Genomic DNA, 25,801 nt, shown 5'->3' on the forward strand with positions numbered 1-25,801 from the left:
TCACATGGCTATGTCACTGGACCAGGCCTGAGCCTGGTTTGTCTCTGCACCCTCGACCTGTGTGCAATAACTACTGCCTTTCCCAGACCACAGGCATCTCAGTGTGCCTGGGCATAGGATGAAGTGAGAGGGAAAGAGTGGCCGGGAATGAGGCTGTGGTCAAGATTCCACACACCATTCTTTGCATCATACCAGGAGACAGAAAGAGAGGCAAATATTTATGGACCAGGAGAAAAGTAAGCCCAATTCTTTGCTGTTAACTTACATTCATGAAACAAGTTATTTAAAATATATTCCTGGAGTGCTTTCGAAGTGTGAGGGCAGATATCACTCCTTGACCTCTGGGAGCTCATATCTTTCTTTCCAGATTAGCTGGGGACAGATTGACTGTACTAAGCAGAATTCACTGTTAATAGCTCAATGCCTTTTCTGCAGATGCTGTGGTTACAGCTCCTCACCGCTTCCTTAGAAGCTCTTTTGCCCCTTCTGATAATAAATGACCTGACTCTTGTCTTTTCTTTTCCCCTTCCTCCTGACCCGCCTTTGAGAGATGAATCAACCCCCGGGCAGGTTTCCTGCAAGGAGTGGAGGAAGGGCCCCAGCTCCTAGACCAGCAGAAAAAGCAGGAGTTGACCGATTTCTGCTAAGCTCACTTGACAAAGGGATCTGGTCCCCTTTACCTACCAGTCTTTCTGTACCTGCCTGACACTGGCAAGGCACTTACTCTTCCAGAAACAGCTGGGCCAGAGGAAAATGGCCCACCCCTCCCACAAGAATGCCAAGAAACAATCGGCTGTTAATTTCCAGTAGGACGAACAGGAACTCTTTCAACCAGGAAATCTAAATTGAACAGTGATTAAGTCATTCAAGCTCCATGGCCCTGTTTAATTTCCAGGTCTACAGATGGCTCTGCCTTCCTCTTAGAGACCATTTTTAGCCACTGGTCTTGGGAGGGTATTTCACTTTTAAATAAGGCACCTGCATGTTCTTGTCAGGCTGCACTCTGTGGTGGTTAAACCCACAGACTAGTGGGGGCAGAATGTCCAGGTGTGAATTTCAGCTCTGCCATTTGCTGTGTGACTTTGGGCAAGTTACTTACCTCTCTGTGCTTCAGTTTCCTCATCTGTGAAATGGAAATAATAATAATTGCACTGGGCTCATAGTGTTGTTTCATGTTTTAGGAGAATTAATGAGTTGACACTTGTGCTGAGAGCTATGCATAGTAAACATTTTTGGGGGTTAAATTAATACACATATTTAACTATCCAACTGTGAATGGGACTTGCCTTTGTCCTTTCCTTCTCTCGTGAGGTCTGTCATTAGATAGAGGGAATGAATTTAGTAAAGAGGTTAAATGCAGAAATTTGGGGATCAAATTGCCTCAGTTCAAGTCCTGACTCCACCACTTAATTAGAGGTTAAGTCACCTCACCCCTCTGCTCTTCAGTGTCTTCATCTGTAAGGTAGGTTATAATTGCACCTATTTCTTAGGATGATCATGGAGAATGAGCTTTGTAAAGTTCTTAGAATAGTGCCTGGTGCTTAGCTTAGTAAGTGCTCAGTAAATTTTACCTATTGCATTATTACAAACTCAAAAAAAGTGCCATATAAACACAGCAGTTTTGATTATACAAGCTACAAGCTGCCCAAAGCTAACGTCCTGAGCAAGTGTAGCCAGGGCCTCAAGCCAGCTCCTAGAGGCTGGCTGTGTGTTAGTGCGCAGGAAGCTTGGCAGTTTGTCCAGGTGTGGAAGAGCTCAGCTCTCCCGTGTTTGAGTCCTGACTTTCCTGCTTGTTAAAGGTGTGATGTCTGGCAATTTGACATCTCTAAACCTCAATTTGTTTCCTTTCTCCCTCCCTCCGTTCCTTTCTCTCTTCCTTCCTCTAGTGAACATTGATTGAGTGGCTGCTCAGTGGAGGAGGCACTGTGTGAGGTTCTAGATATTCCCCAATGGACAGTTCAGTGATCCGTACATCACAGGCAGGCTGTAAGGATTAAACGAGTTATTATCTGCTGGGGGCTTAGTCTGGGCCTGGTACTTAATGTAAACTCAATAAATAATGGCTGCTCATGCTGATTTCCTATCAAACGTCCTTAGATCATATCTGTTAGGTCTCATCATCCCTTCTGTGAAGGAGGTAGCTGGTTCTTATGATAAAGCACTTAGCGGGAATGATTGTTCAAGGTTGCTTGCTTTGTTTCTGCAGTGGAAACTGAAGCAGGGCTTTTTTTTTTCTCTGTAAATTTGGGAGACTATCAGCAGACCAGTCATCCAAGAAATTAAAAAGCCGAAAGCAGAGTCTACTGAGTAGACTCAATTAAGATCTCCCCTCGTCTTATACAGTCTCGGGTCCTTTCAAAGCAAGTTTGACTGACAGGGAATTCTTTTGTCTAGGACCACATTTCCCAATTATATCCTGCTGAATATTATTTCCTTAAGCTGTTAATAGTATTCCATGAAATGAAATTAAACTATTGAATTTTTTTTCTGAAGACATCTCCAAGTTCTTAATATACGACTGCATTTTACAGTATTGCATGGAGTATTTTTCCAAAAGTTATTAGACTAAGGAATGTTTCTCCAGCAACACCAGCAACATTTCATGGTATTATCCCTTCCCCTTCTTGGGGAACAGTTTGAGAAATTCCCATCTAGGATAGCTAAGCCAGACTTCATCAATGAAAGCCAGGCTGAAACACCAAAACTCTGGTAATACAAGTATTATATTTAGGAAAAGAATTGAAGCAGATGTTGAGTGATGGGCCAGTCTGTGTTATTGTCAGACTAGAACTGCCCACCAGTTAACGCTGGAGAAAGAAGAGAGTTCTTTGTGAAGGGCAGCCATCCACCTGGCTGGCGTGTCTCACCTTGACTGAGTGAGACATTCAAGCACTGCTAGGTACAGGTGCTGCTAGGGGACAGGGCATCTTTCCTCTGTTCACTTTCTGCTCTTGCAGAAATCTAATTTCTCACATCCAGCAGAAAACCTCCCTGCAATGAGTGGTTTGGATGAGAATATTTATCTTCCCCAAACAGTTTTGCAACTTCCTCTTCCTTAATTGGGAGGTCAAGATGACTGAAGAACTTACATTGGGAAATAAAACTGTATAATTTGTAGTTATTTCTACCTCTGTCAAGCTGTGGGACCTTGGGAAATGACTAAGCTGTTTCTTTTAATCTCAACTTCTTCATCTATAAAATGGGGATAATAATAGCACCTCTTTCCTGGTGTTGTCTGGGGAGTAAGTGAGCCACTGCTTGCAAAGTACCTCACATAGTGTCAGCACATGGTACATCTGCAATTCATATTTTTTTGCAATTAATATTAATGTCAGTTGTAATTTTTTTGTTTTTATCAATTCCATATGTGTGTGTGTGTGAGAGAGAGAGAGAGAGGACAAAAAGGGAGGAAGAGGGAGGCATATGCCATACTTAGAGTATAATGTAAATTCTATTTGGCAAAGGAAGATTTTGAGTAAAATGAAAAACAAATACATTTCCTATTAATGACATCTCTTTTGCTAAAGAGATAATTTAAAAATGTGATTTTAGGTAGAAAGTCCTAGAAACCAAATTACTGATTAATTAGTATTTTAGTTTATTCGTCACTCTCTGGGGAATGTAGTTAGCATGAGTTAATCCCCCAAAGCTTACTTTGTGTGGGATGTACCTTGTATTATGGTGCCTAGGACGCTAAATTAGTGGTTAGAGGGTTGTACAGTAGGCTTTGACTCTGAGGAAAGGGGCTGAGATTGCCTTGAGGAATTTTTGATTGGGTCTCTTGAATAGCCTAGATAAACTATCCTGGCCAGAATTCTTTCACAGTAGAGTTTAAAACTCCTCTCTCCTTCTTTCTCGCCTTCTTTGCCCTCCCTTCCTTCCCTTCTCCTCCCTTCTCCCACAGACAGGAATGAATAAGCATACACAAATTTTTGCTTATTCCATTCGCCTTTCTATATATCCAATGCAGACTGCTGTCTTATGTCATTATTTATGTTATATTCATGTGATTATATTCCTTATCTTGATTTTATCTGTTTCTGAAGTGGGAAGGGTGTAAATGTCATTTTTTATTTTTAAGATTACGACTGTATTTCCATATTCTCAGACCACTTATTGAAGTCTCATTTATATTCAACAGCATGCGGTAATACACATCAGAATGTAAATAAAGGCTAAAACATATGTTCACCAAATTGGGAATATAATAAAATACTAGGCTTTGCCATAAAAGAATTGAGATTATTTATGTGGGGAAACAAACATAATGGTTGGTCAATAACACACAAGGTCTCTTATTTCAAATATGGTATCTAATTATTTTTCTTTGTTACTAAAAAATGTATTACAATGTGCCAAGCATTGTGCCAAGTATTTCACACAGCTCTCCTAAACCTCATTTAGGCCTCATGAAATCCCTGAGAAACAGGTAGTGTCTGCAACTGAGACTCTCACTGCCTTCAAATGGAACTGTCCTAAAATGGTACTACCAGGTCTCAGTCCAAACCTTAGCCTTTTTCCCCACAAGGAAACATTGATTGACCTAAGGTTTGGCTTATACTAGAAGGGATGACTGTTCTGGTCAAGATATTTGGGTTTCAAAGAACAACTTGACCTGGACCCTGGACCCCACTATCTCAAATAAAAGGAGTGTCTCATAGAAACAAGCCCAAGCCAGGCTTCATGGGAGCCAGGACCAGAGAACTTCTCTCTCTCTCTCTCTCTCTCTCTCTCTCTGTTGCCGTCTCTCTCTCAAAGTAAATACAATGAAGTGTATGAGGTAAACAAAAGGGTAAGAGAGTCCAGGGTGTATGTGAGGGAGTTAATATAATAAGGGAATCTAATCTGGGTGAGGAGGGAAGTGAGGACTTGAGGATGACCAGCCGTGGGTTAAGATAGTATATCTCAGGGGAGCTGAAGATTTGTGGGAGCCAAAGTACTAGAGGGAATGACCGTGAAAGATGGGAGGTGGTGTTAAGAGAGTGGGAGTGGGTGTAAATAGGAAATGAAAACGTCAAGGCTGACCATGAGAGTAAGTGGCTGCTGTAGATTGGAGAACAAGGTCATCAGGGCAGAGGTCAAGGATCTGAGCTTCTGGGATATTGGAAAAATTATTTCTATGAGTATTGAAATCATGGAGAATTATGAAAAGAGCAACATCTAAGAGAGTGATCATAAACCAGGTCTGAAAATTTCAAGGCAAGAGGGAGATAACCCAGGAATCTGTAATGACCACTACAGGGGCAGGGGATAGCGAGTAGAATAGTCTAATGGCTTGATGGGGATTTTAGGGAGGGATTGTGGTCTGGAAGTGGCACAAAAAAACAAGGAAAACGATAACTCTACCTCAAAGTCCAGTCATGCCATGAGTGTGGGAGAGAAACTACCATCATTTGAGAGGATTTTTAGGGCCTCAGCAGAAAAGCAGAGTTCACTTTGAACAGCGATTCTCAAAATGTGGTTCAGGGACCCTTAGGGAATCTCTAAGACCTGGCAGAGATCCACAGCTCAAAACTATTTTCATAGAAAACTAAGATATTATTCACCTTATCACTCTCATTCTCTCACAAGTCTGTAGTGGAATTTTCCAGAGTCTACGTAATGTGTGATAATGCAACAACAGATTGAATGCAGAAGTCAGTAGAAGAATCCAACTGTCTTCTATTAAGCCAGGCATTAAAGAGATTTTCAGAAATGTAAAACAATACCATCCTTCCCAGTACTTTTGTTCTGTTTTGTTTTGGAAAATATAGTTATTTTCCATAAAATATGTGATGGTTTTACTATTATTTTAAACTGAATACATTAATTTTAATTTTTAATTTCAAATACAGTAAGTATTGATAGACACTACCCACGAAAATCAAAGCTCTTAGGGTCCCCAGTCACTTTAAAGAGAGTCGTGAGATAAAAATGTTTGACAACCACTGAGTTAGTACATAAAGGCAAAGGAAATGCTCAGAAAAGAAGTCGAAGTATAGGGGATTTTGCTGGTGATGGACTATGGGTTTCAGGGTGCACAAAAGGAGGTTTGGGAATGAGGAAGGGCTGGGAGACAGGTCGGAAACTGGGATGGATAAAAGCACGTGGTGATGATAATCTGGGGTGATTAAGAGAACCTTAGGCCCTGATCTTTGAACTGATGGGCAGAGACAAGGATGCAGGGCATAAGGTGGCCGGTCCTGATGACTGCAGTGCAGAGAGTGATGCCGAGGCTGAGGCTGAGTGTTGTGAGGAAACCAGAAGCCAGCTTCTGCTAGGGGAGGATGAAGCTGGGAGACCAGTTATCTTATATAGCACGTGGGTCCCTTAGTTTGTATCCCAAAGGACACTTTGATTGGCACATCTCATCTACTCATGTGTCAGGTGCCCAGTCCCAGGACCAGTCACCTGATACAGGTCTAGGACAATCCACTGCCCCATTCTGCAGAGTCTGAGGTATGTGATGGTTCCTGGAAAAGGCGGTATGGTCTGGTCAGATGCCCCCCAAAGGCATCTACGATCACCAAGAAAGACAAAAATCTCTTGTGTTTTGGATAACTCTGGGAATTTATTTATTTATTTATTTTTGAGATGGAGCCTCACTCTGTCACCCAGGCTGGAGTGCAGTGGTGCGATCTCAGCTCACCACACCTCTGCCTCCCAGGTTCAAGCGATTCTCTTGCCTCAGCCTCCCGAGTAGCTGGGACTACAGGCTCCTGCCACCATGCCTGGCTAATTGTTTTGTATTTTTGGTAGAGATGGGGTTTCACCATGTTGGCCAGGCTGGTCTTGAACTCCTGACCTCAGGTGATCCACCCGCCTTGGCCTCCCAAAATGCTGGGATTACAGGCATGAACCACCCTGCCCAGCCTGCAACTCGGTATTTATTTGGAATGTTTCCCGTTCAATCCTGTCTTAAGATGCAGAGAGGGGATTATTTGCAATGGAGTGTCTTCCATTGATGCAAAAGGCCTTCTAGGAAATGAACTGGGCAATACAATGGCAGCATGTTTGATCATGGCAGTGGTGACTTCCCACTGTGACCAACTCCTTACCAGGACCTTACCATGACCTTCCTCTGTTGCTTGGACTTCATCTTGTCCCCCACCCCACCTGTTTCCTATGCTTCAACCATAGGGGCTTGCTTTCTCCTTCTAACTTGCCATGCTTCTTCCTGACTCAGGGCCTCTGTACTGACCATTTCTTCTGTTTGGAACATTCTTCTGTTTCCATAAATGCCTCTTTTCATCATTTAAGTCTCGATTTCAAAGTTATCTTCTATGGAAGATCATCCTTGATGACCCTATGTAAAGCATTTCTCTTCTTTTTTTCCAGTCACTCTAGTTTGTCCTCTTCATAGCACACATCAGTACTTGAGATGATCTCCTTTATGCATTTGTTTCCATGTGTAATGTTTGTCTTCTGCTCTTTGGTGTTAGAAACCTTGTCTTTCTTGTTCACCATTACATCACTGGTGCTTGACACCAATAAGTGGCCAGCCAGTATTTGTTGACCAAATGACTGACTTAGGATTGTGGGAAGGAATAACTGAAATCCTTGAAAGTTATCCAAGAGGCCGGGCGAGGTGGCTCACGCCTGTAATCCCAGCACTTTGGGAGGCCAACGCGGGCAAATCACAAGGTCAGGAGTTTGAGACCAGCCTGGCCAACCTGGTGAAACCCCATCTCTACTAAAAATACAAAAAATTAGCTGGGTGTGGTGGCGGGCACCTGTAATCCCAGCTGCTTGGGAGGCTGAGGCAGGAGAATCACTTGAACCCCGGAGGTGGAGGTTGCAGTGAGGCAAGATCACGCCACTGCACTCCAGCCTGGGCAACAGTGGGAGACTCCATTTCAAAAAAAAACAAAAAAACAAAAAAACAAGAAGAAAATTATCCAAGAAAAATTCAAGTAGGATCACCAAATTTCTTTTTTCCCTGTTAAGATTTGCTTATTCAAATTATTCTCAGAAGACAGTCAGATTTAATTCACTACGAGCCACTTTAGAATGGAGGGCAGACACTCCCCAATACCGAAAGACAGAAACGATGATAAAACCCAACATACCGGAAATACCCCATTGCTAACAAGAGAAGGATGAAAGGGACTAAAATAATTATTTTGCTTATGTCATCCAAAATTCTCCCAAAAAGCAGACTTCAGGGTTCTCAATTTTTCTACTGTGGAAGTTACAAGGAAGGCAGAAGGAGGGCAAACTTTTATCATTTGTGTGCTAAAGGTCACTGATTTCACACCCTGGTGTTAGATCAGATGCTGAGCATATTTCTCAAATGGTCCCATTTTTATGGATAGTATAGTGCTGTGGTGGTATATTGAGTGCTTACGCAAGTTTTATATCTAGATTGGTATTTATCATGAGTAACTACATTAACTCATTTTATTACCTGAGCTCTGAGGACCTGAAAAACTGTGTGTTCTTATGTTGCACGCGGCTGGGAGATCTACCTGTGCTCCTCACAAGTTGTGCTAGGCATTAACAAAGGATCTTGGATTATCCTTTTTTCCATCTCCAAAAGGAGAAAACTTATGGGAGGATATATGTTTTTCTTCATTGGAATACTTTTATATCATAGTATGATATACTATATACTTTTATATCGTAGTATGAGACACTAGGGTTATTGTGGAGGGAGATCAAACTTCAAACACCTAAACGTGGCAGACATTTGTTTCACACCTATTGTATCTCAGACCCCTAAGGCATTAAATGTGATAATGTGGGCTGGGCATGGTGGTTTAGGTCTGTAATCCAAGCGCTTTGGGAGGCAGAGGTGGGCGGATCACCCGAGGTCAAGGGTTGGAGACCAGCCTGGCCAACATGGTGAAATCCCGTCTCTACTAAAAAACCAAAATTAGCTGTGTGTGGTGGCACACGCCTGTAATCCCAGCTACTTGGGAGGCTGAGGCAGGACAGTCACTTGAACCCAGGAGGCAGAATTTGCAGGGAGCCAAGATCGTGCCACTGCACTCCAGCCTGGGTGACAGAGAGAGATTCCATCTCAAAAAAATAAAAAATAATAATAATAAAATGAATAAATAAATGCGATAATGCGTAAATTGAGTAATTTTCATTATTATTCGAGATGGAAGCAGTTAATCAGAGGAAGAGAGAGTGGACAGAGATCTCTGTCCTGTCCTTTTTTGCCTGTGTATAACTTCAAACAAGTCACCTAACCCTGCCTGAACTTGGTCTGATTAGGCTCTGTGCAGGGTAGAAATGAGTAATGGGAATGGGGTGGGCAGGCATTGTCATGGGAACAAAGCAGAAGTAGAACAACAGACCTCTGGAAGAACAGAATCTGAAAGGTGGTTTTGATCACAAGGCAGCCTCTCAGGGAGGGCCTCTGCTTCTCCTGGTCTTGATGTCTAATTGTCTTCTACTGCTTCCTTTATCTCAGTAGTGTTCAAATTATGTGGTTCCAAGCAAGGTTTTCTTTGTAAAATGGTTTGAACCCATGCCATTCTATTGCATAATTTCTGCTTGCTCATAGCTCTGGCCCCTTCTAACTATGTGTCCGCATCCCTTGCAAGCTGCATTCAGAGTGGCAGGAAAATGGGCGATCAGGCTGGTAACAAGAGAGGCAGGGAGTGGCTGGGATTGTGGCAAACTGGAAACTGCATGTTCTCCCTAAAAGGGAGAAAAAGCACTGCAGAACTAGCCAATTACAGAGTGCAGGTCTGCAGCAAGAATGATGCCAGGTCCCCTAGGTTTTTCAAGGCAAGCTGAAAAATCTGTATTTTTGCATGATGTTTTCTAATTTTAAAATATTGGCAAGTAGTTCAAACAATGTTGACCTCATAAGGTTCAAACAATACAATCTAATGTAGAACATTTAACGAGCCCACAGCCAGTGTGCAGCTTTTAGAATCTAGAGTTCAGATAAAGTCACAAACTTCAGCTTTTGCTCTGCCTAATAGTTGTGTGTGTGTGTGTGTGTGTGTGTTCACATTCCTGAAATGTAATCTTACTGGTGAAGTGTACTTTTTGGGGCCAAAATTTTCACAGCACACATCTATGGATTGGATGCACCTGGGTTAGGTGCCCACCCTTAGTCTTAAAGGGGGCTGCCTAAGGGATAGCTACTCTTTCAACAGGAGCCTTGATTGGACTGACTTCCATTTCAGAGGTTGTGGACATGGCAAGCTGTGTATATATCTAATAAAGACCTAGAATTTCCTCCTCATAAATTAATGTTTAAATAGAATGACCAACACTGGTTTCTCCTATGAAGATTCTGTTTCTTAATAAGAAAAAGCAAAGTCCCATTGACATTTAGGTAGAATTTTGGTTAAAATTTGGCTGGTGACAAGCATCATATATTGGCATTAATGGTCCTTAAGGAGAAGCTCTGATTTCCATGGAAATACTGACTACTTCTCCTCTTAAGAAAATTCTGGCTTGGCATGGTGGCTGTGATCCCAGTGCTTTGGGAGGCTGAGGCAAAGGCTCAGCTGAGCCCAGAAATTTGAGGCTATGGTGAGCTATGATTAAGACACTGCAGTCCAGCCTAGGCGAGAGAGCAAGACTCTGTTTTTTTTAAAAAAAAAAAAAAAAGAAAGAAAAAACATCTGCTTACAAAATGAGAAACTCTTAGGGTTAGAAAAGAATTTAACCTCTTTAAACTTCCCTTTCAGTCCTTCAATACATTTTTATGGCATGCTCGTATGTTGTGAATACTTCTCTTTACCAGGAAGTACGCTTCTTCCAGAGGAGACTCTTTCATCTTTAGACAGGCCTCATGATTAACCTTTTTTTTCTTATTGCACAATGCCCTGCCCACCATAGGCAATCAGTACAGCATACGCTAAATAAGTTCATTTCTATGTCATTTGCTGAGTACATACTATGTGCCAGACACTATTCTAGAAACTTGGGCAATATCAGTGAATTAAAAACATCAGATTTGTTTAACTGAACCGATCCCTTATAGAGCTGATGTTCTACCCTGAAAGTAGGAGGTGGTAAAAGACAGATAATAATTTTTTCCTCCTTCCTTCCTTCCTTCCTTCCTTCCTTCCTTCCTCTCTCTCTCTCTTTCTTTCTTTCTTTCTTTGTCTTGCTCTGTCTCCCAGGCTGGAGTGCAGTGCTCACTATACCCTCCACCTCCAGGGTTCAAGCAATTCTCTGCCTCAGTCTCCAGAGTACTTGGGATTACAGGCACCCGCCACCATGCCCGGCTAATTTTTGTATTTTTAGTAGAGATGGGGTTTCGCTATGTTGGCCAGGCTGGTCTTGAACTCCTGACCTCGTGATCTATCCGCCTCAGCCTCCCAAAGTGCTGGGATTACAGGCGTGAGCCACCGCACCCGGCCAAAATTTTTTTCTTAAAGTAAACCATACAATATGTTACAAGGTTATAGATGCTATTAAAAAAAAAAGCAGAGTTGAATGAGGGAGACTGGGAGGGAGGGGCGAATTACAACTTTAAATAGGTGGAATAGGGTAGGTCTTATTGAAATAAAACTTGAAGGAGATTGAGAGAGTTCGCAATGTAGAATGGATGTTCCCAAACTGATCTCCCTGCAGCCGGGTAGAACTAGTTCCCTTTCCACTTCCCAGGCCCTAGGGATAATGATAGGAAAAATAATAGCTTAATATCCTTTGAATCCCAGCAGGGATTCTAAGCACTTTTTCTGTATGAATTCACTAAATCCTCATAGCCACCCTAAGACATAGCTACTACTTTTATCCCCATTTTCATATAAGTAAACTGAGGCACAGCAAAGTTAAGTAACTTGGCTAATAACCAGAGGATGGGAAGAAGAGGAGCTGCTGTAGAGACCTTGCCCTTTTGGCTCCAGGCTTTGGCTCTTAATCCCTTAGACCAGCCCCTTTTAAGTCTCCTCCCTGCTCATTGTCCTCTCAGTTTCTTGCCAGGCACGGTGGCTTATGCCTATAATCCCAGCTCTTTGGGAGGCCGAGACATGTGGATCACTTGAGGTCAGGAGTTCTACACCAGCCTGGCCAACATGGTGAAACCCTGTCTCTACTAAAAATACAATAATTAGCCGGGTATGGTGGTGCATGCCTGCAATCCCAGCTACTCGGGAGGCTGAAGCATGAGAATTCCTTGAACCCGGGGAGGTGGAGGTTGCAGGGAGTCGAGATCATGCCACTGCACTCCAGCCTGGATGACAGAGGGGAAACTGTCTCAAAAAAAAAAAAAAAAAGATTTTCTTTCCCAGGCATGTGTCCCATGCCCAGTCTCTTTCATTGTGTGTGATTCCTGGGATGAAATTTAAAGCCCTTCATCATTCTAGGGCTTCTGTTGAGGATCTTTTAGCTTTACCTAATATCGCAGGACAAATGAGACACCCAGAACTTCTTCAACCCGCTCCCATGCCCACAATCACCGTAACACATAGGTTTTGTAGAGTCGCAATGACCAAATCAAAAAATGAAAATGAGTCTTGCTCAGTTTTGAGATAAAAGGACATGCACATCTTTTTCTTCAGCAAATGTCACTGTGGTTTCAAAGCCTATGTGTGAAGTGCGATCGGGCAGCATTTTTAAAGTATTTCCTGCTCAACCATAGGGTGAAATGATGCAGGTAGTGAGTCCTGCAAACAGCTGCACTAAATTCTTAACACCTGCAAACAACAACAACAACAACAACAAAACAAAACCCAACAGTTTTCAAAATAATTATGCATTATTTTTAATTTTTGGCTTGTTGGTTTTCTGTGGTTTCAAACTCTGAAGGACCCTCTAATTCATGAAACCTGCGTTAGAAAATGAGTTTGGGAGCTTTAAAAGAATTTGCAAACAAGGGAAAGATTTCACTTGCATTATATTTTCATCAATGCACTTAAAACAACTTCTGGAATCGCCAGAGTTCCAGGCTCCACTCCTCTCTTCAGCTCCGCCCTGCTCCTTTTAAGTGAGCCCCAGAATCACCTCTTGGCTTGGCAGTTTCCCATTGCGGGGCAGCTGGGCTGGGGGCTGGGGGCGGCTGCAGATCTCCCGTTGTGTGAGAGAAACGCAAGCACGGAGCTCCCTTGACCTGCTGCATCCTCCTCGGCAATTTTTTTTTTTTAAGTCAAAAAGCTTGGATTTCCTGAAATTGTTGAACTGGATGTAAGTGCAGGGCCCCCCTCTCCTCTCTCCCCAGCAGGATGAGAGTTGCTGAAGGGGAGGAGGATTGGGATGGGGTGAAGTGAGTTGGGGGACATTGGAGAGACACTAAAGCTAGGTGCCCGGGACAGGAAAAGTGGGAGGAGAAGGAGGAAGAGGGGAGGAGGGGGAGAAGGGGGAGGAGGAGGAAGAGGAGAAGGGGGAGGAGGAGGAAGAGGAGGAGGAGGAGGAGGAGGAGGAGGCGGCGGCGGCGGCGGCGGCCGTAAGATGAGAGAGGAGGGAAACGTGTCACCAGCCCGGCTGTGGGAGCTCCGCGGCCGAAGCGTTTGTTGACTCGCGCTGGACAGGAACCGAGGCTGGACGGGACCCCATCTGAGGGCAGAGCTGGGGGAGGAGGGAGGGAGGGAGGGAGGGAGAGCTGGGCAGAGCGCGACGGGGAGAACCATCCAGGTCGCTCATTTCTCTCCGGTGAGAAAACTTCCTCGGGAAGACCGGAAACTTTTTCCTAGGCGCGCGGAGTCTGGGGCGGAGGCGAGCGGCGGGTGTGCGCGACTCGGGGTGATTCACGCCGGAGACCCCAACGAGGTGAGTGGTGGGTGGGGGGCGTCTCTGGGAGGGGCCGGAGTCATAGGCTCAGCAACCGCGCAGGATTGAGCGAAAATTACCGCGCGCTAATCTGACGGGGCGGCGTGGCGGGGGTAGGAGCTGGGGAAAAGTGTCACGTTTGGGGGGCAACCAGGTGGGAACTCCTGCATGGTTAAGGATCCTCCGATCGGACGCTGCAGGCAGGCGTAGGGGATCCTACTCGCGACCACCATGGTGGGGCGGTGGGCAGGCCACGCTCCCGGTCTGCTCTTTAGGGTGGTTGAAGTACCGCCGTGAGGTGGGATGGGGATGCTGGTGATCATGGGACCTAGGCTGAGCCGGGAGGTCGAAAAAGAAAGTCGGCTTGTTTGACTCTCTCGTTCTCCCTCTGGGGGGCAAATCTAAAGAGCTGACCCCGCTTAAGCACGGGAGATTTCGCGCCTGCAGCAGACTTTTCCCGGCGGTCCCCCTTTTTCTGGAGGGAGGCGTGGGAGAGAAGGGCAGGGAAGGGAGCCACTTTGTCCCGTGCGCTGCTGCACGCGCGCGCTCTGCGGACTAGGGTGGGCCAGGGCCCAGCCGGTGGGGATCCCGCCGGGACGGGCTGCGAGCAAGCCCTGGGACGGCCCGGCTGCGGACCCCGCGCTGGGAGCCCGCAGTATCCCCCTTCCGTTTTATTTCTCCTGCCTGCCTTCCTTTCGGCGAGGCTTTCCTCTGCGCGCTTACTGTGCGCGCATGCCGGGCTCGCTGCACGCAGGGGGCGCTCTAGGGGCCCCGCCCGGGCAGCTGGGACCCTGCCTGCCCAACCCTCCGGCCCATTTTCCTTGAGGCCGCCACCCGGGGTGGGACCAGGCTGTGTGCTTGCTAACTGTGCTTCAGGAATCCGCTCTGGGATGCCTTCCTGTCTGGCAAAAGGGGTTTCCCCCAGTTCTACCCAGTCCCTGTCCTCGGTCACATGCTGCCGCCGCCTCTTCCCCCGCGGTGCCGGGAGCCCGCGTTTTGTTTGTCAGCAGTTAGGCGGTGAGTATTTATAGACGCCACGGCAGTCCTGCGGTGTGCAAGGTTTCAATTACTGCGATGCGCCCCACAAGACGAAAGGTTCACGCGCTGCGTCTGAGCTGCACGTCTGCCCCGGAGACCCGCGTGGAAAAAGCTCTGGGCTGAAATCTCCGGGCTTCCCTGCTTGGGCAGAATTCTGGACCTGTTGCCCAGACGACACGTGCACATTCAGATGACCCATGCTAAGGACCAAAGGGATGCCACCGGCCCAATGGACTGCCTTCATCCCCCACCATCCTCAAGGGACCCTTGCTGATCAAGCCCAGGAGACTACCCTTTTTGACCTCTCTTTGGTGATCCTGACCACCGTAGAAATTTGCAGTCATGACATTTCATTGCCCTACATACTGCAAAATGTCAAAGTGCTGAGCTGTGGTAAATTGCTCGGGGGTGGAAGGCGCTGTTACTGACAACACGAAGCAGCTAGCGGGTCAGGAGGGGAAATGGAGCTTGCAGAAACTAATTTAGCCACATTTAAAATGTAGCCCCTGGTAAGGTTCCCAGTATGACTGACGAAGGTGCAGGGCTCCTGTCTGTGGAACCTGGCTGGTTAGTCTTCTCTGGTTGCAGCCCTAGAATCAGGATCAAGGGTGCTGTTTAGAGCGGTTTCTGTAGAATGTAGCCTTTCAGATAAGGGAAGTGATGCTTGGTCAATCCACAAAGTTGTCTTCAGTTTTTCCAACTGCAACCATTGTTCTTTGAGTATGTTACTGATGCTTCTAACAACTGGAACCACTAATATGTAAAAGAAGAAAGGCGCTAGAAATAAGAAAGTCTAACTAGCTTATTTCTCAAAGGCTTAGTTTAGACTAGTTTGTTTCTCAAGGGTGGGACCTCATTTCTTTCAGGTCCAGAGGGCCATGGATATATATTTATTTCTGTGGGTGAAATTTCAATAATGTTCTGTCTTAGAACATTACAAATATGTGCCACTTGTTTTAAAAAGGGGAAAGGTGCAAATGCCTCTTGAGGTCTTAATGATGTCTTAAACTTTGCACTGAGAGACTTTGATAATATTATATACTCCTCATGCAAGCAATGATATAGGTACTATTACATCCCTATCATATAGATGAGCCCACTGAGGCTTGGAGAATTTAAGTAATTTGTCTAAAGCCATACACACAGGGATGGAGCTGAGAATGGATTGCAGATTTGTTACTCCAGACTCATAGTCTGGACATGTCTTTCCCTTCCATTCTGCATTGTTGATTAGCTCACGTTATAGTTGATTAGATGTATGGCTTTTTATTTATTTTCAAAATTTCACAGAATGTTACAAATTGGCTCAGTTATTGGGGAAAAAAGCCCTAATCTTGTCTTTAGAAAACTGTTATATTGATTATCTGAAAATCTCTTGCTGATAGTCCAGACCTAAATCATAATCCTCACTTTGCTCCTTGACTTAATGTATCTTCAGCATTAAAGCCATTTATCTGTAGAAAATTGAATTCAGTAAGGACTTTGTGGATTACTTAATTTTTTTCAGATTTCTCCATACTAATGATTTGTAGGGATGCATCTGTCTGTTTTCCTGTGGCTGTTCCTTTCGTACAAGGTAAAATATGCTGAAATCTCTCTTAAATTGCAGCCTTTTTCCTTTTCATTCTTTTTGCAGAGCTAGACCCAATACAGAATTGATTTGAAAAACAGTGTGTGAGTTCCTCTGAAAGATCCTTACAATGTCTAATGTTCATCATTAAAGGTTTGTTCTCAAGAGTTGCCTCTCTGTGTGTAAAATGTAAATACATGTTAAAGGCAATGCTTGTAGAAATGACCCTTTGTTAACAAGCCAGTGTGAATTAATATTTTAGTTGCTGAAATATAGGAATAAAATATTTTGTGGATTTTGTACAGAATATTATGGGGTTTGGAATTGGGGAACAAAGAGAGTGGTACCCTGATAAGCAGAAAGCACTGTTTTACAAGAGAAGATTTCACATGGAGCCAAGGAGGGGGATGGATGGCAGTGATGGGGCATCAGAGGTGAATTTGAGTTAATTCACATTTTTGTCAGTACCTGGGGATCCAAGATTTACTTTGAAACTTGTACAGTTAAAACAAATGAGCTGACTTATTTATTGGGCAACTTCTGTGAGTCAGGTATAGCTATGGTAATGGTATTTGCGCCTCCCAACAACTCAGGTAGGAAGGTATTATTTTCTCTATTTTCAGATGAGAAAACAGAGGCTCAGAGAGGCTTGTTAATTTCCCAGTGTCACACAGCCATGAACTCAAGCGTCTTGCTCTTTTCAGTACATTTTGATATCTACCCTTGAGGGCCTTCCATGGAGAACCCAGGGTCCCAAGTTCTCAAGAAAATCCTAGTGGTTCACTTGGAAGTTTCTGGATCAGAAGTCAAGGCCGGAGCTATTCAGGGACTCTAAAATGAGGAGACAGGAGGTGGGTGAACAATGAAGCCTGAAGGGATAGTCTGGATAATTCTGACAGTAGTGATGCCACAGAATAAGGAAAGTCAGGCGCTGTGGATATTGTGAATATAGAGAATTACTAGCATTGGCCTGGGCGAGGATGGCTGTTGCATTGCAGAACACACTAGATGAGGTTCCCAGAAGGGAAGAGTGGTGAAGTGTCTCCACCTCCCTCCCGATGCCTTCTGCTGCCCGGTGTTGGCTTTATAGTCAATATAAATTAGGGAGCCTGCGGGACCTGTTTGCATTTTAATTAGACTTGGCCCTTTGAGGTTCCAGTCACTCAGTCTCCCTCTTTAAATATTCTTTTTTTATGCTTTGGCAGTTTATGGCCTTTGTAGATTAATCCTCGGATTTCATGTACGGGAGAGAGAAAGAGAGAAAAAAAGCAAAGGTTAGTGATTACCTAAATTGGATTAAGTTCTGTCTAGCAGCATTTAAAGAAATGCCGCTTGCTCCCTAATTACCATCAACTAAGAATTTAAACGGTCTATTACATTTAAGCTGACTTTTTAAAAAAACTCCCTGAAATTTCCAGCTGTAACATATTCTGAGATTTTAGAGGCTTTTTTATATTCTTCAAATGTGTAGAGGACATTCTCTGCTTTCCCCCCTTTTAAAAAATATTGCATTTCTGGAGCAGGATAATAAATGACATCACTATATACTAACTTCATTAAAAAGCAGAAGCTCACAGCTAGGCTCAGCTAGAAGGGTTTGTGGAGAGCAGTAGAAATCCATCTGACCGTGGCCTACGGGAAGACCTTGTAAACATCTACCCCCTCCAAACAACCTGTCATTAATTATTTGTTCAATTTATTTAGCATAGAATTATATGTTACATAAAATTATGTATCTACTCATGTATTAAACTTGCAAAGCTTTCATTCTTCTTTTTCTCCCCTCAATTTTGAGGTGCGAATATGTTTCCCTCACCCACACATCAATATTCTGGTTTCACTTTAGCTGGTTACCAAATGCCGGCAACACTTCCACTTTCCCATTCTCTCCTTATATTACCTATTACAGAACTTTCTCCAACTTTGCTGGTTCTTTTTGACTCAGGATGCGTCCTGTATTTTGTTGATGGCATCTTTGACAGCAGTTGGGTTTCCAGCAAATACTAGGATTAAGGGACTGCAATGGACTCAGCTGTTTACGAACTGGAGTATATGTTAGCTTAAGTTGAGCCTGGAAGAATAGCTGAAAGGATTTGTTTTTATCTTTTTCCCAAGGACAGGGGGCAGGGTAGGGGTGGGTGGGGAGGGGGAGAAAAATCTACCATTGGCTCTGATGTGTGTCTGTATCAGACTGAACTAAGCTGCCTCAAACCCTGTCACAACCTGCTTGTGACCTCAGCCACATAAATCCTTGGTGTAAACCCTTTTATGCTTGCCATTTAATTCTAAATACTTCTCTGGAACTGGTTCAGTATCATTCCCCAGATGTCTTTGAGGAGACCACATCGACTGCTGCCATCATTTTGGAGAACTGTTTCATCATGCTAGCTCCCGGACACCACCACTATGGAAGCAGTATGGCCACTTTCCTTGTAAAACATCTCGCAGGCTGAATTCTTGGGTAAACATGGTACTCTTTTGTGGTGTTTGGGATAATTTTTTTTTAATTATTCACCAAGAGGACAATAGATTCCTTTCAGGCCTCAAAAAAGCTCCCCACCAGCCAGGCGCGGTGGCTCACATCTGTAATCCCAGCACTTTGGGAGGCCGAGGCGGGTGGATCATGAGGTCAGGAGATTGAGACCATCCTGACCAGCATGGTGAAACCCCATCTCTACTAAAAATACAAAAAATTAGCTGGGCATGGTGGCGCGTGCCTGTAGTCCCAGCTACTCGGGAGGCTGAGGCAGGAGAATTGCCTGAAGCCGGGAGGCAGAGGCTGCAGTGAGCGGAGATCGCGCCACTTCACTCCAGCCTGGGTGACAGAGTGAGACTCCGTCTCAAACAAAAGAAAACCTCCCCACCAAGGTTGGTATCAACTTTTCAGAGAGGCAGGGTTGTTGAATGAGCCCTCATTTTGGTCCTAACGGGCATCATGGAGATAACACAGGTTGAGGAATTGAGATCTGGAATCTGATCTCAGCTCTGCCATAAGCAAGCTGTATGACCATGGTGAGTTGCTCAGTTATTCTGGGCCTCAGTTTCCCTATTTACAAAGTAATGACTTTGGCCTACCACTAAGCTTCCATTCTGTTCTAAAATTCCTTGATGGCCAAGGAAGCATGGTCTAGAGCTGTGCTTCTGAAAGCGCACATGCATCACCTGGAGATCCTGTTAAACCACAGAATCCGATTCAGTAGGTCTGGGCTGGTGCCAGAATGTCTAAGAAGCTCCCAGGCAATGTTGATTCTGTTGATTCCCAGACTACAATGTGGGTAGCAGGGCACTAGAGCCTTGGTCAGGGCTTCCCCGCCTTGGCCCTATTGATGGTTTTGGCGGATAATTCTTTGTGGTGGGGGCTGTCCTGTGCATAGTAGGATTTTTGGCAGCATCCTTGGCCTTCACCCATTAGATGCCCATGGCATCCTCCACTCCCATAGTTATGACTATCAAAAAGTGTCTCCAGGCAGTGGGACAAAATCGCCCCTAATTGAGGACATTGGTCTAGACCAGTGTTATCAAGCCTAGTTGTACATCAGAATCACTTGGAAGATATCAGGGAAGTACAAATTTAGGTATCTTGGGCCCAGTGAATGAAAATGACTAGGGGAGGGCCCAGGAATCTATATTCCTTAAAAATAAGGTGATAGAGATGGCCTGGAATTCTTCTCTTTGACAGTCTGAAAAAGTACAAGATCTACTACACCTGAGTTCTGGTGTTATCCCTCCATAGCTATGGGACCACACAGGCAAGTTGCTTAAATGCTCTGAACCAGAAACTCTCCACTTCTAAAATAGGAATAATAATAGTGGCTACCTCCTAGGATTGTTGGGGGCCAAGTGGGATAACATGAGGAAGAGCCTTAGTAACTATAAAGTGCTGTGCAGATGTTACTGGCAAATGTTATACCACAGGCCTCTGGAGTTTAATTTTTTTGGTTCAATTACTTTATTTATTTTTCCCAGGGTTGTATTTCTTTTTCTTGAGGCTTAGCTCTGTAATCTTCACAATATCTCTTTTCTTTGGCCCTCACAGTCAACAGCTGTGTACATTTGTCCCCACTCAGTCCCATGCCAGTCTCAAACTGGCAGCCCGTGGGCCAAACTTTGGCATCAGACATGTACTGTTTGGCTTGCATTGTATTTTGGGGAAAAGAAGAAAACAAGATTATTTTCTCCAGTATTTAAAAGTTGGGAGAGTTGACATCTGAACACAGGTTTTCAGCTTTTCTGTAATAAACCAAAAGGAGTCTGAGGACACTCTTTAGTTTGCCACATTCCCCACCTGACCCGCTAATCTTGTTCATGTTCTCTGCTTCGGTCTGCTGTAAGCATTGTTTCCCATCCCAGCATTAGGCTTTCCTGTCTTTTTCTTTCTTTTCCTTTTTTTTTTTTTTTCTGTGAGATGGAGTCTCGCTCTGTCGCCCAGGCTGGAGTGCAATGGTGCGATCACGGATCACTGCAATCACTGCCTCCCGGGTTCAAGTGATTCTCCTGCCTCAGCCTCCCCAGTAGCTGGAATTACAGGCGCCTGCCACCACACCCAGCTAATTTTTGTATCTTTAGTAGAGATGAGGTTTCACCAGGTTGGCCAGGCTGGTCTCAAACTCCTGACCTCAGGTGATCTGCCCGCCTCGGCCTCCCCTGTCTTTTTCTTTAATCATGACCAATTACAATTCCCTTTTATTATTATATTATTGTAGGAGCCATATCTGGCTCATCTTTGTGGCAAGGGTAGTAGGTACTCCCTAGATATTTGTTGAAATGTGATATTTTCATCCTACACCTGGTCTTTCATAGTTAAGACCTTGGATACACCTTGGACTTTTAAAGCTTCTTACCTATGAAAACTTGTTCTTCCTTCTCAAAATTTCCTTTCCAGTCTCCAGGCCCCATATTCTTTAGCGTTATGGGCAAGGAAGTAGAGAACCTGTAGTTTTCAGTTGACCTTTCATTAGCTTTGCTTCGTAACTCCAGAATGTGAGTTAACCTTTCTGCCTCAATCTTGTCTCAGTTGTCCATCTTCAATTACAGCCCTTGGTGTCTGCATTTATAGTATTACTTTTGCATATTTCCTTAGAAACCCTGAGCTCCCTGGGAGAAGATAATTTATTCTTCTTTGCCCCCTGTAACTTCCTTTACTCAGATCCTGGCATCCAGTGGACACTCTAATGTTTGGTTGAGTTAAATGGACTTGAATTGGAATCATTACCTCCATGAAATGATCATATGTGGATATTTCCATCAGTTTTCTGAGCCTCTATTCAATGCCTGTTATACCTGGCTATACTACCTGAGAATAAATTTCCCTTCCCTTCATCTCTTTTTCTCTTCTTTTCTTTTCTTTTTCTCTCTTTCTTTCTTTCTTTCTTTCTTCCTTTCTTTTTTGGAGATAGTGTCTCACTTTGTCACACAGACTGGAGTGCAGTGGCATGATTATAGCTCACTGCAGCCTTGAACTCCTGGGCTCAAGGGATCCTCCTGCCTCAGCCTCCTGAGTAGGTAGGACTACAGGCATGTACCACCATGCCTGGCTTTTTTTTTTTTTTTTTAGAGATGGGATCTGGCTAGATTGCCCAGGCTGTTCTCAAACTCCTGGCCTCAAGGGATTCTCCCACTTTGGCCTCCCAAATTGCTGGGATTGTAGGCATGAGGCACTGCACCCAGCCTTGTCTCCTTTTCTTATGAAAAAAACCATTTTATCTTATTTCTGCCATGAGAGAGTAGAGCTAATTTTTTAAAGTAAGTTGCACATTTTAATCTAGAGCACATTTTCCCACACTTAAAACTCTTGTTGGCTGCCAGACTGTAGCTTTTGACTACTCTTTCACTCACCAGGGTTTTATATACGTTACATGTCAGAAATGTAATTGCTCACTCACATAATGGTCAGTCTTAGCTACTGTTTGTGTCTAGACTTTTTGGCTTACCATCTGGTAGGCGCTGCAGAATCACTCTGGATGACATTTGGGGGCCACACCCAGACAATATGCACTCCAAGAAACTTGATACTTAAAGTAGGCTTATAGATGAGTAAATAAGATGTGTGGTTATTTCCCACAGCTTTGTTTAACTTGTATCACAGAAGGGGATTTTTCTGGTGATTACACAGTGGCTTGCAGGCCAAGGTGATGATGATGTGATGATATAATTACTTCTAGGTGCATCTAAATTGTCAGCTTTCTGAATCCTGTGGACACTTAGTGAACACCGTTAAGCAGAGATAAACACTTGAGCGTGTATCCTGTTTGCCCTAATATTTATTGTTGTGCAAATTTGGATTCTCAGACTCTTCTCTCTGCACTCGGTTTCCAGTAGCGCCTGAGAAAGTTGTCTCTTGCTTCCTGTCGAGCCCTTTCCATAGTTCACAGTTGACCCTTAACATTTTCTTGTTTGTGAGAGTCAGTGTTCATTCTTTGGCCGGCTTTTGTCTCCTAAGAGTTGCAAAGGTTGGTCCTTAATAGAAACAATTGTGCTATGCTATGTAGCAGGCACTTCTCTGCTATGTCTGTAGGCTCCACTGACCAGCAAACAGACTCAGGATTGCTCACCCATGTGGCCCAGGTCTACGTCCCCGTGGACAATAATGCTTAGGTGGACCCAAGTTTAGTCAGCAGCAAAGAAAATTATTCTGATCTCTCAGAAATGGGAAGGCCACTCTTCCTGGTGGCTTGGAAGTGCACCTTTCATTCCATCATTTAAAAATATTTGGGCAGGCATGGTGGCTCACACCTGTAATCCCAATATTTTGAGAGGCCGCAATGGAAGGATCACTTGAGGCCAGGAGTTCAAGACTAGTCTGGGCAACACAGCAAGACCTGTCTCTACAAAAAATTAGCTGAGTGTGGTGGTACACACCTGTAGTCCTCGCTACTCAGGAGGCTGAGGTGGGAGGATTGCTTGAGCCAGGAGGTCAAGGCTGCAGTGGGCTGTGATTGTGCCACCATACTCCAGCCTGGGTGACAGAGCGAGACCTTGTCTTAGAAAAAAAAAGTAAAAATAATTAAAAATACGTTAAAAATAAATAAAATAAAAATATTTATTGGGTACCTTTTATGTGCTCAATACTGTGCTAGGCACCAGGATACAATAGTGAACAAGACGGGCAAGATTTTTGCCTTTAAGGAGCTTCCATACTGTCAGGGCTCATCAGACACTGAACAAGTAAACAAACACAAAAACTGCAGCCTGGTCTGTGGGTGCCACAAGGAAACAGAGACTCCTTGCTTGAGGGGCAGAGTCCTCTTGCTCTAAGGTAAGAAGCTATGGGTGATGTTTATGCAGGGAAGCAATGGGTGGCGTTTAATCCCTCGGCTCTGTGTGTGGCACACACTTGCATTGTTTAAGACAGGGGTCAGGAGTTCAGGCTCTGGAATCACACAGGATTTGCCTCTTGGTTCCTCTTCCTAGTCTTCTGCCTTTGGGCAAGTGAATCCCTATGCTTCGGTTCCTTCATCTGCAAAATGAGCCTAATGAAACCTACCTCGTTGGTTTAGAGTAGAAATTAACTGAGGTAATAGATGCAAATGGAGGCTTGACACAGTCCTGACCATCATGGCCAGCCTCTGATGAGAGTTAATATTATTCTAATCAGCAGTCATAATGGTAATAAAATAGTCATGGTTGACAATTGATTTGACCAAATGGCCCCACCACTTTTGAAAATCTGCTTGTGACCTGGTTTCCATCCAATGGGCTGGCGCAGGGGCAGGCGTGGGGTCCAGATCTAGTCTCCTATGCTGGCTTGGAGGGTTCTGCCTTCTGTGTGTTTCCTTTAGCAGTACCTTGGGTGCTGCTGGCTTACCCTGTATCTGGGTGTGTATATAATATATAGGGAAGTATGTCATACATAAGACTTCATAGAGAAATCGGTGATGGGCTGCATGTTCTCATTCATAGGTGGGAATTGAACAATGAGAACACTTGGACACAGGGTGGGGAACACCACACACCGGGGCCTGTCGTGGGGTTGGGGGAGGAGGAAGGATAGCATTAGGAGATGTACCTAATGTAAATGATGAGTTAATGGGTGCAGCACACCAACATGGCACATGTATACATATGTAACAAACCTGCACGTTGTGCACATGTACCCTAGAACTTAAAGTATAAAAAAAAAGAAATCGGTGATGGGCTGACAGTGAGATAAGACAGCTGCCAAGTTAAGAGGCTGGTGAATTAGATGATGTGGTAGGTGGGAGTTCAAACATGGCTGAGGGATGGTTCTGAGTTTGTATTGTGTTAGGGTATCAGCCCCTGCCTCCTCTCTCAAAGGTTCTCAGTGTGTATGGCTCCCAGGGTAGGGGCTGAATGCACAGCCAGAGATGGTGAAAGATCATCGTGGCCATCAGCTGGGCCAAACCATTAATTGAATGGTGAGTCAGCAGACCCAGAGAAGTGAAGTGACTTGCCCAAGGCCACAGGGACTGATTAGTGCAGGCTTACCTTATACCTGGCTTAGGCTCCGCATAAAAGGTCTGAGAAGACTGGAGGCCGTAGCTGTGATGGGGTAGAATAAAGGTCACAAACCTACATGTTTGGCCTTCAGAGTGCTGGTTGGCCTGGTGAATTAGTTGCCAACACTTACAAATCCAGTGATTTCACATTTCTAAAAATTTGGATTTTTGGACTTTCTTGGGAAAAATCAGATCTGGCAAAACCAGGCTTATATCCTAAGACGGCAAACACCAGATCGGATTGAGTAATGGCTGCCTCCTTTAGCCAGGGCAGGTGCTGGTAGTAAAGCAAGCTTACTGTCCACACCTGCCTCACTCCCTAAGCTGGTCCCAGCCTGGCCCTTTCGGCCCATTTATGATGCATAGTGCAGAAAAAAGAAAAGAAATTGGTTCTTCCTTTAATCTACTTTTCCTGCCAGTGTTTATTTGCTAGCCCATATGTTCCTGCACAGGGTCACTCCTATTGTGAAATAAATGCTGAATAAATAAAATTGGTGTCAAATGAATGAACTGTCATTGCTAGAGCCCAACTTGGGATCAGAAGCTGAATCCTGACTTCCTCCTAACAGCTGGGTGACTTTGAAGAAATCATATGACCTTTATTTATTGTCTTCCTTTTGGGGAAAGGAGGTTAGGGGAGTCACTATTGCCTTTACATTTATTTATTTGAAGAAGTAAGGCATTTTCATGTTTCTGAATTCAAAAAGTCCAAAAGGGCTTATAGAGAAAAGACTTCCCTACTGTGTCGCTGCTACCCAGCTCCTTGCCCTAGGGGAAACCAGTGTTATCTGTTGCTGGTTTGCCCTTCCAGAGACATTTTACGCACATGCAATGAAAAGGGTAAATGCTCTTTTTAATCCTTTTTACATAGATGGTAGCATAATGTACACGTGGCTCTGTGTTTAGCCTTTCTTTCATTCAAGGTCGGCTCTTTCTTTTTTTTTTTTTTGAGACGGAGTCTCCCTCTGTCGCCCAGGCTGGAATGCAGTGGCGCGATCTCGGCTCACTGCAAGCTCTGCCTCCCGGGTTCACGCCATTCTCCTGCCTCAGCCTCCGGAGTAGCTGGGACTACAGG

The 25,801-nt window shown here is 44.4% G+C and overlaps 1 protein-coding gene across 7 annotated transcripts in view; it reads left to right on the plus strand.

The window, feature by feature from the left end:
* Positions 1–25,801, plus strand: part of PRR5L (proline rich 5 like) — a 169,688-nt gene that overhangs the window by 67,394 nt on the left and 76,493 nt on the right. Inside the window, exon 1 of one of the 7 annotated variants that reach the window (XM_008955834.5) lies at positions 13,299–13,662. The exons of 4 other annotated variants lie outside the window; for them this stretch is intronic. The gene's annotated coding sequence lies outside the window, so the exon portion shown is untranslated. Of the gene's footprint in view, positions 1–13,298; positions 13,663–25,801 lie in introns of those variants that run through there. 2 more of the 7 variants (XM_008955835.6, XM_063608399.1) reach the window with 2 other exon arrangements.

This window comes from Pan paniscus, chromosome 9, assembly GCF_029289425.2.
Source record: "Pan paniscus chromosome 9, NHGRI_mPanPan1-v2.0_pri, whole genome shotgun sequence".
NCBI classification, from domain to species: Eukaryota; Metazoa; Chordata; class Mammalia; order Primates; family Hominidae; genus Pan; species Pan paniscus.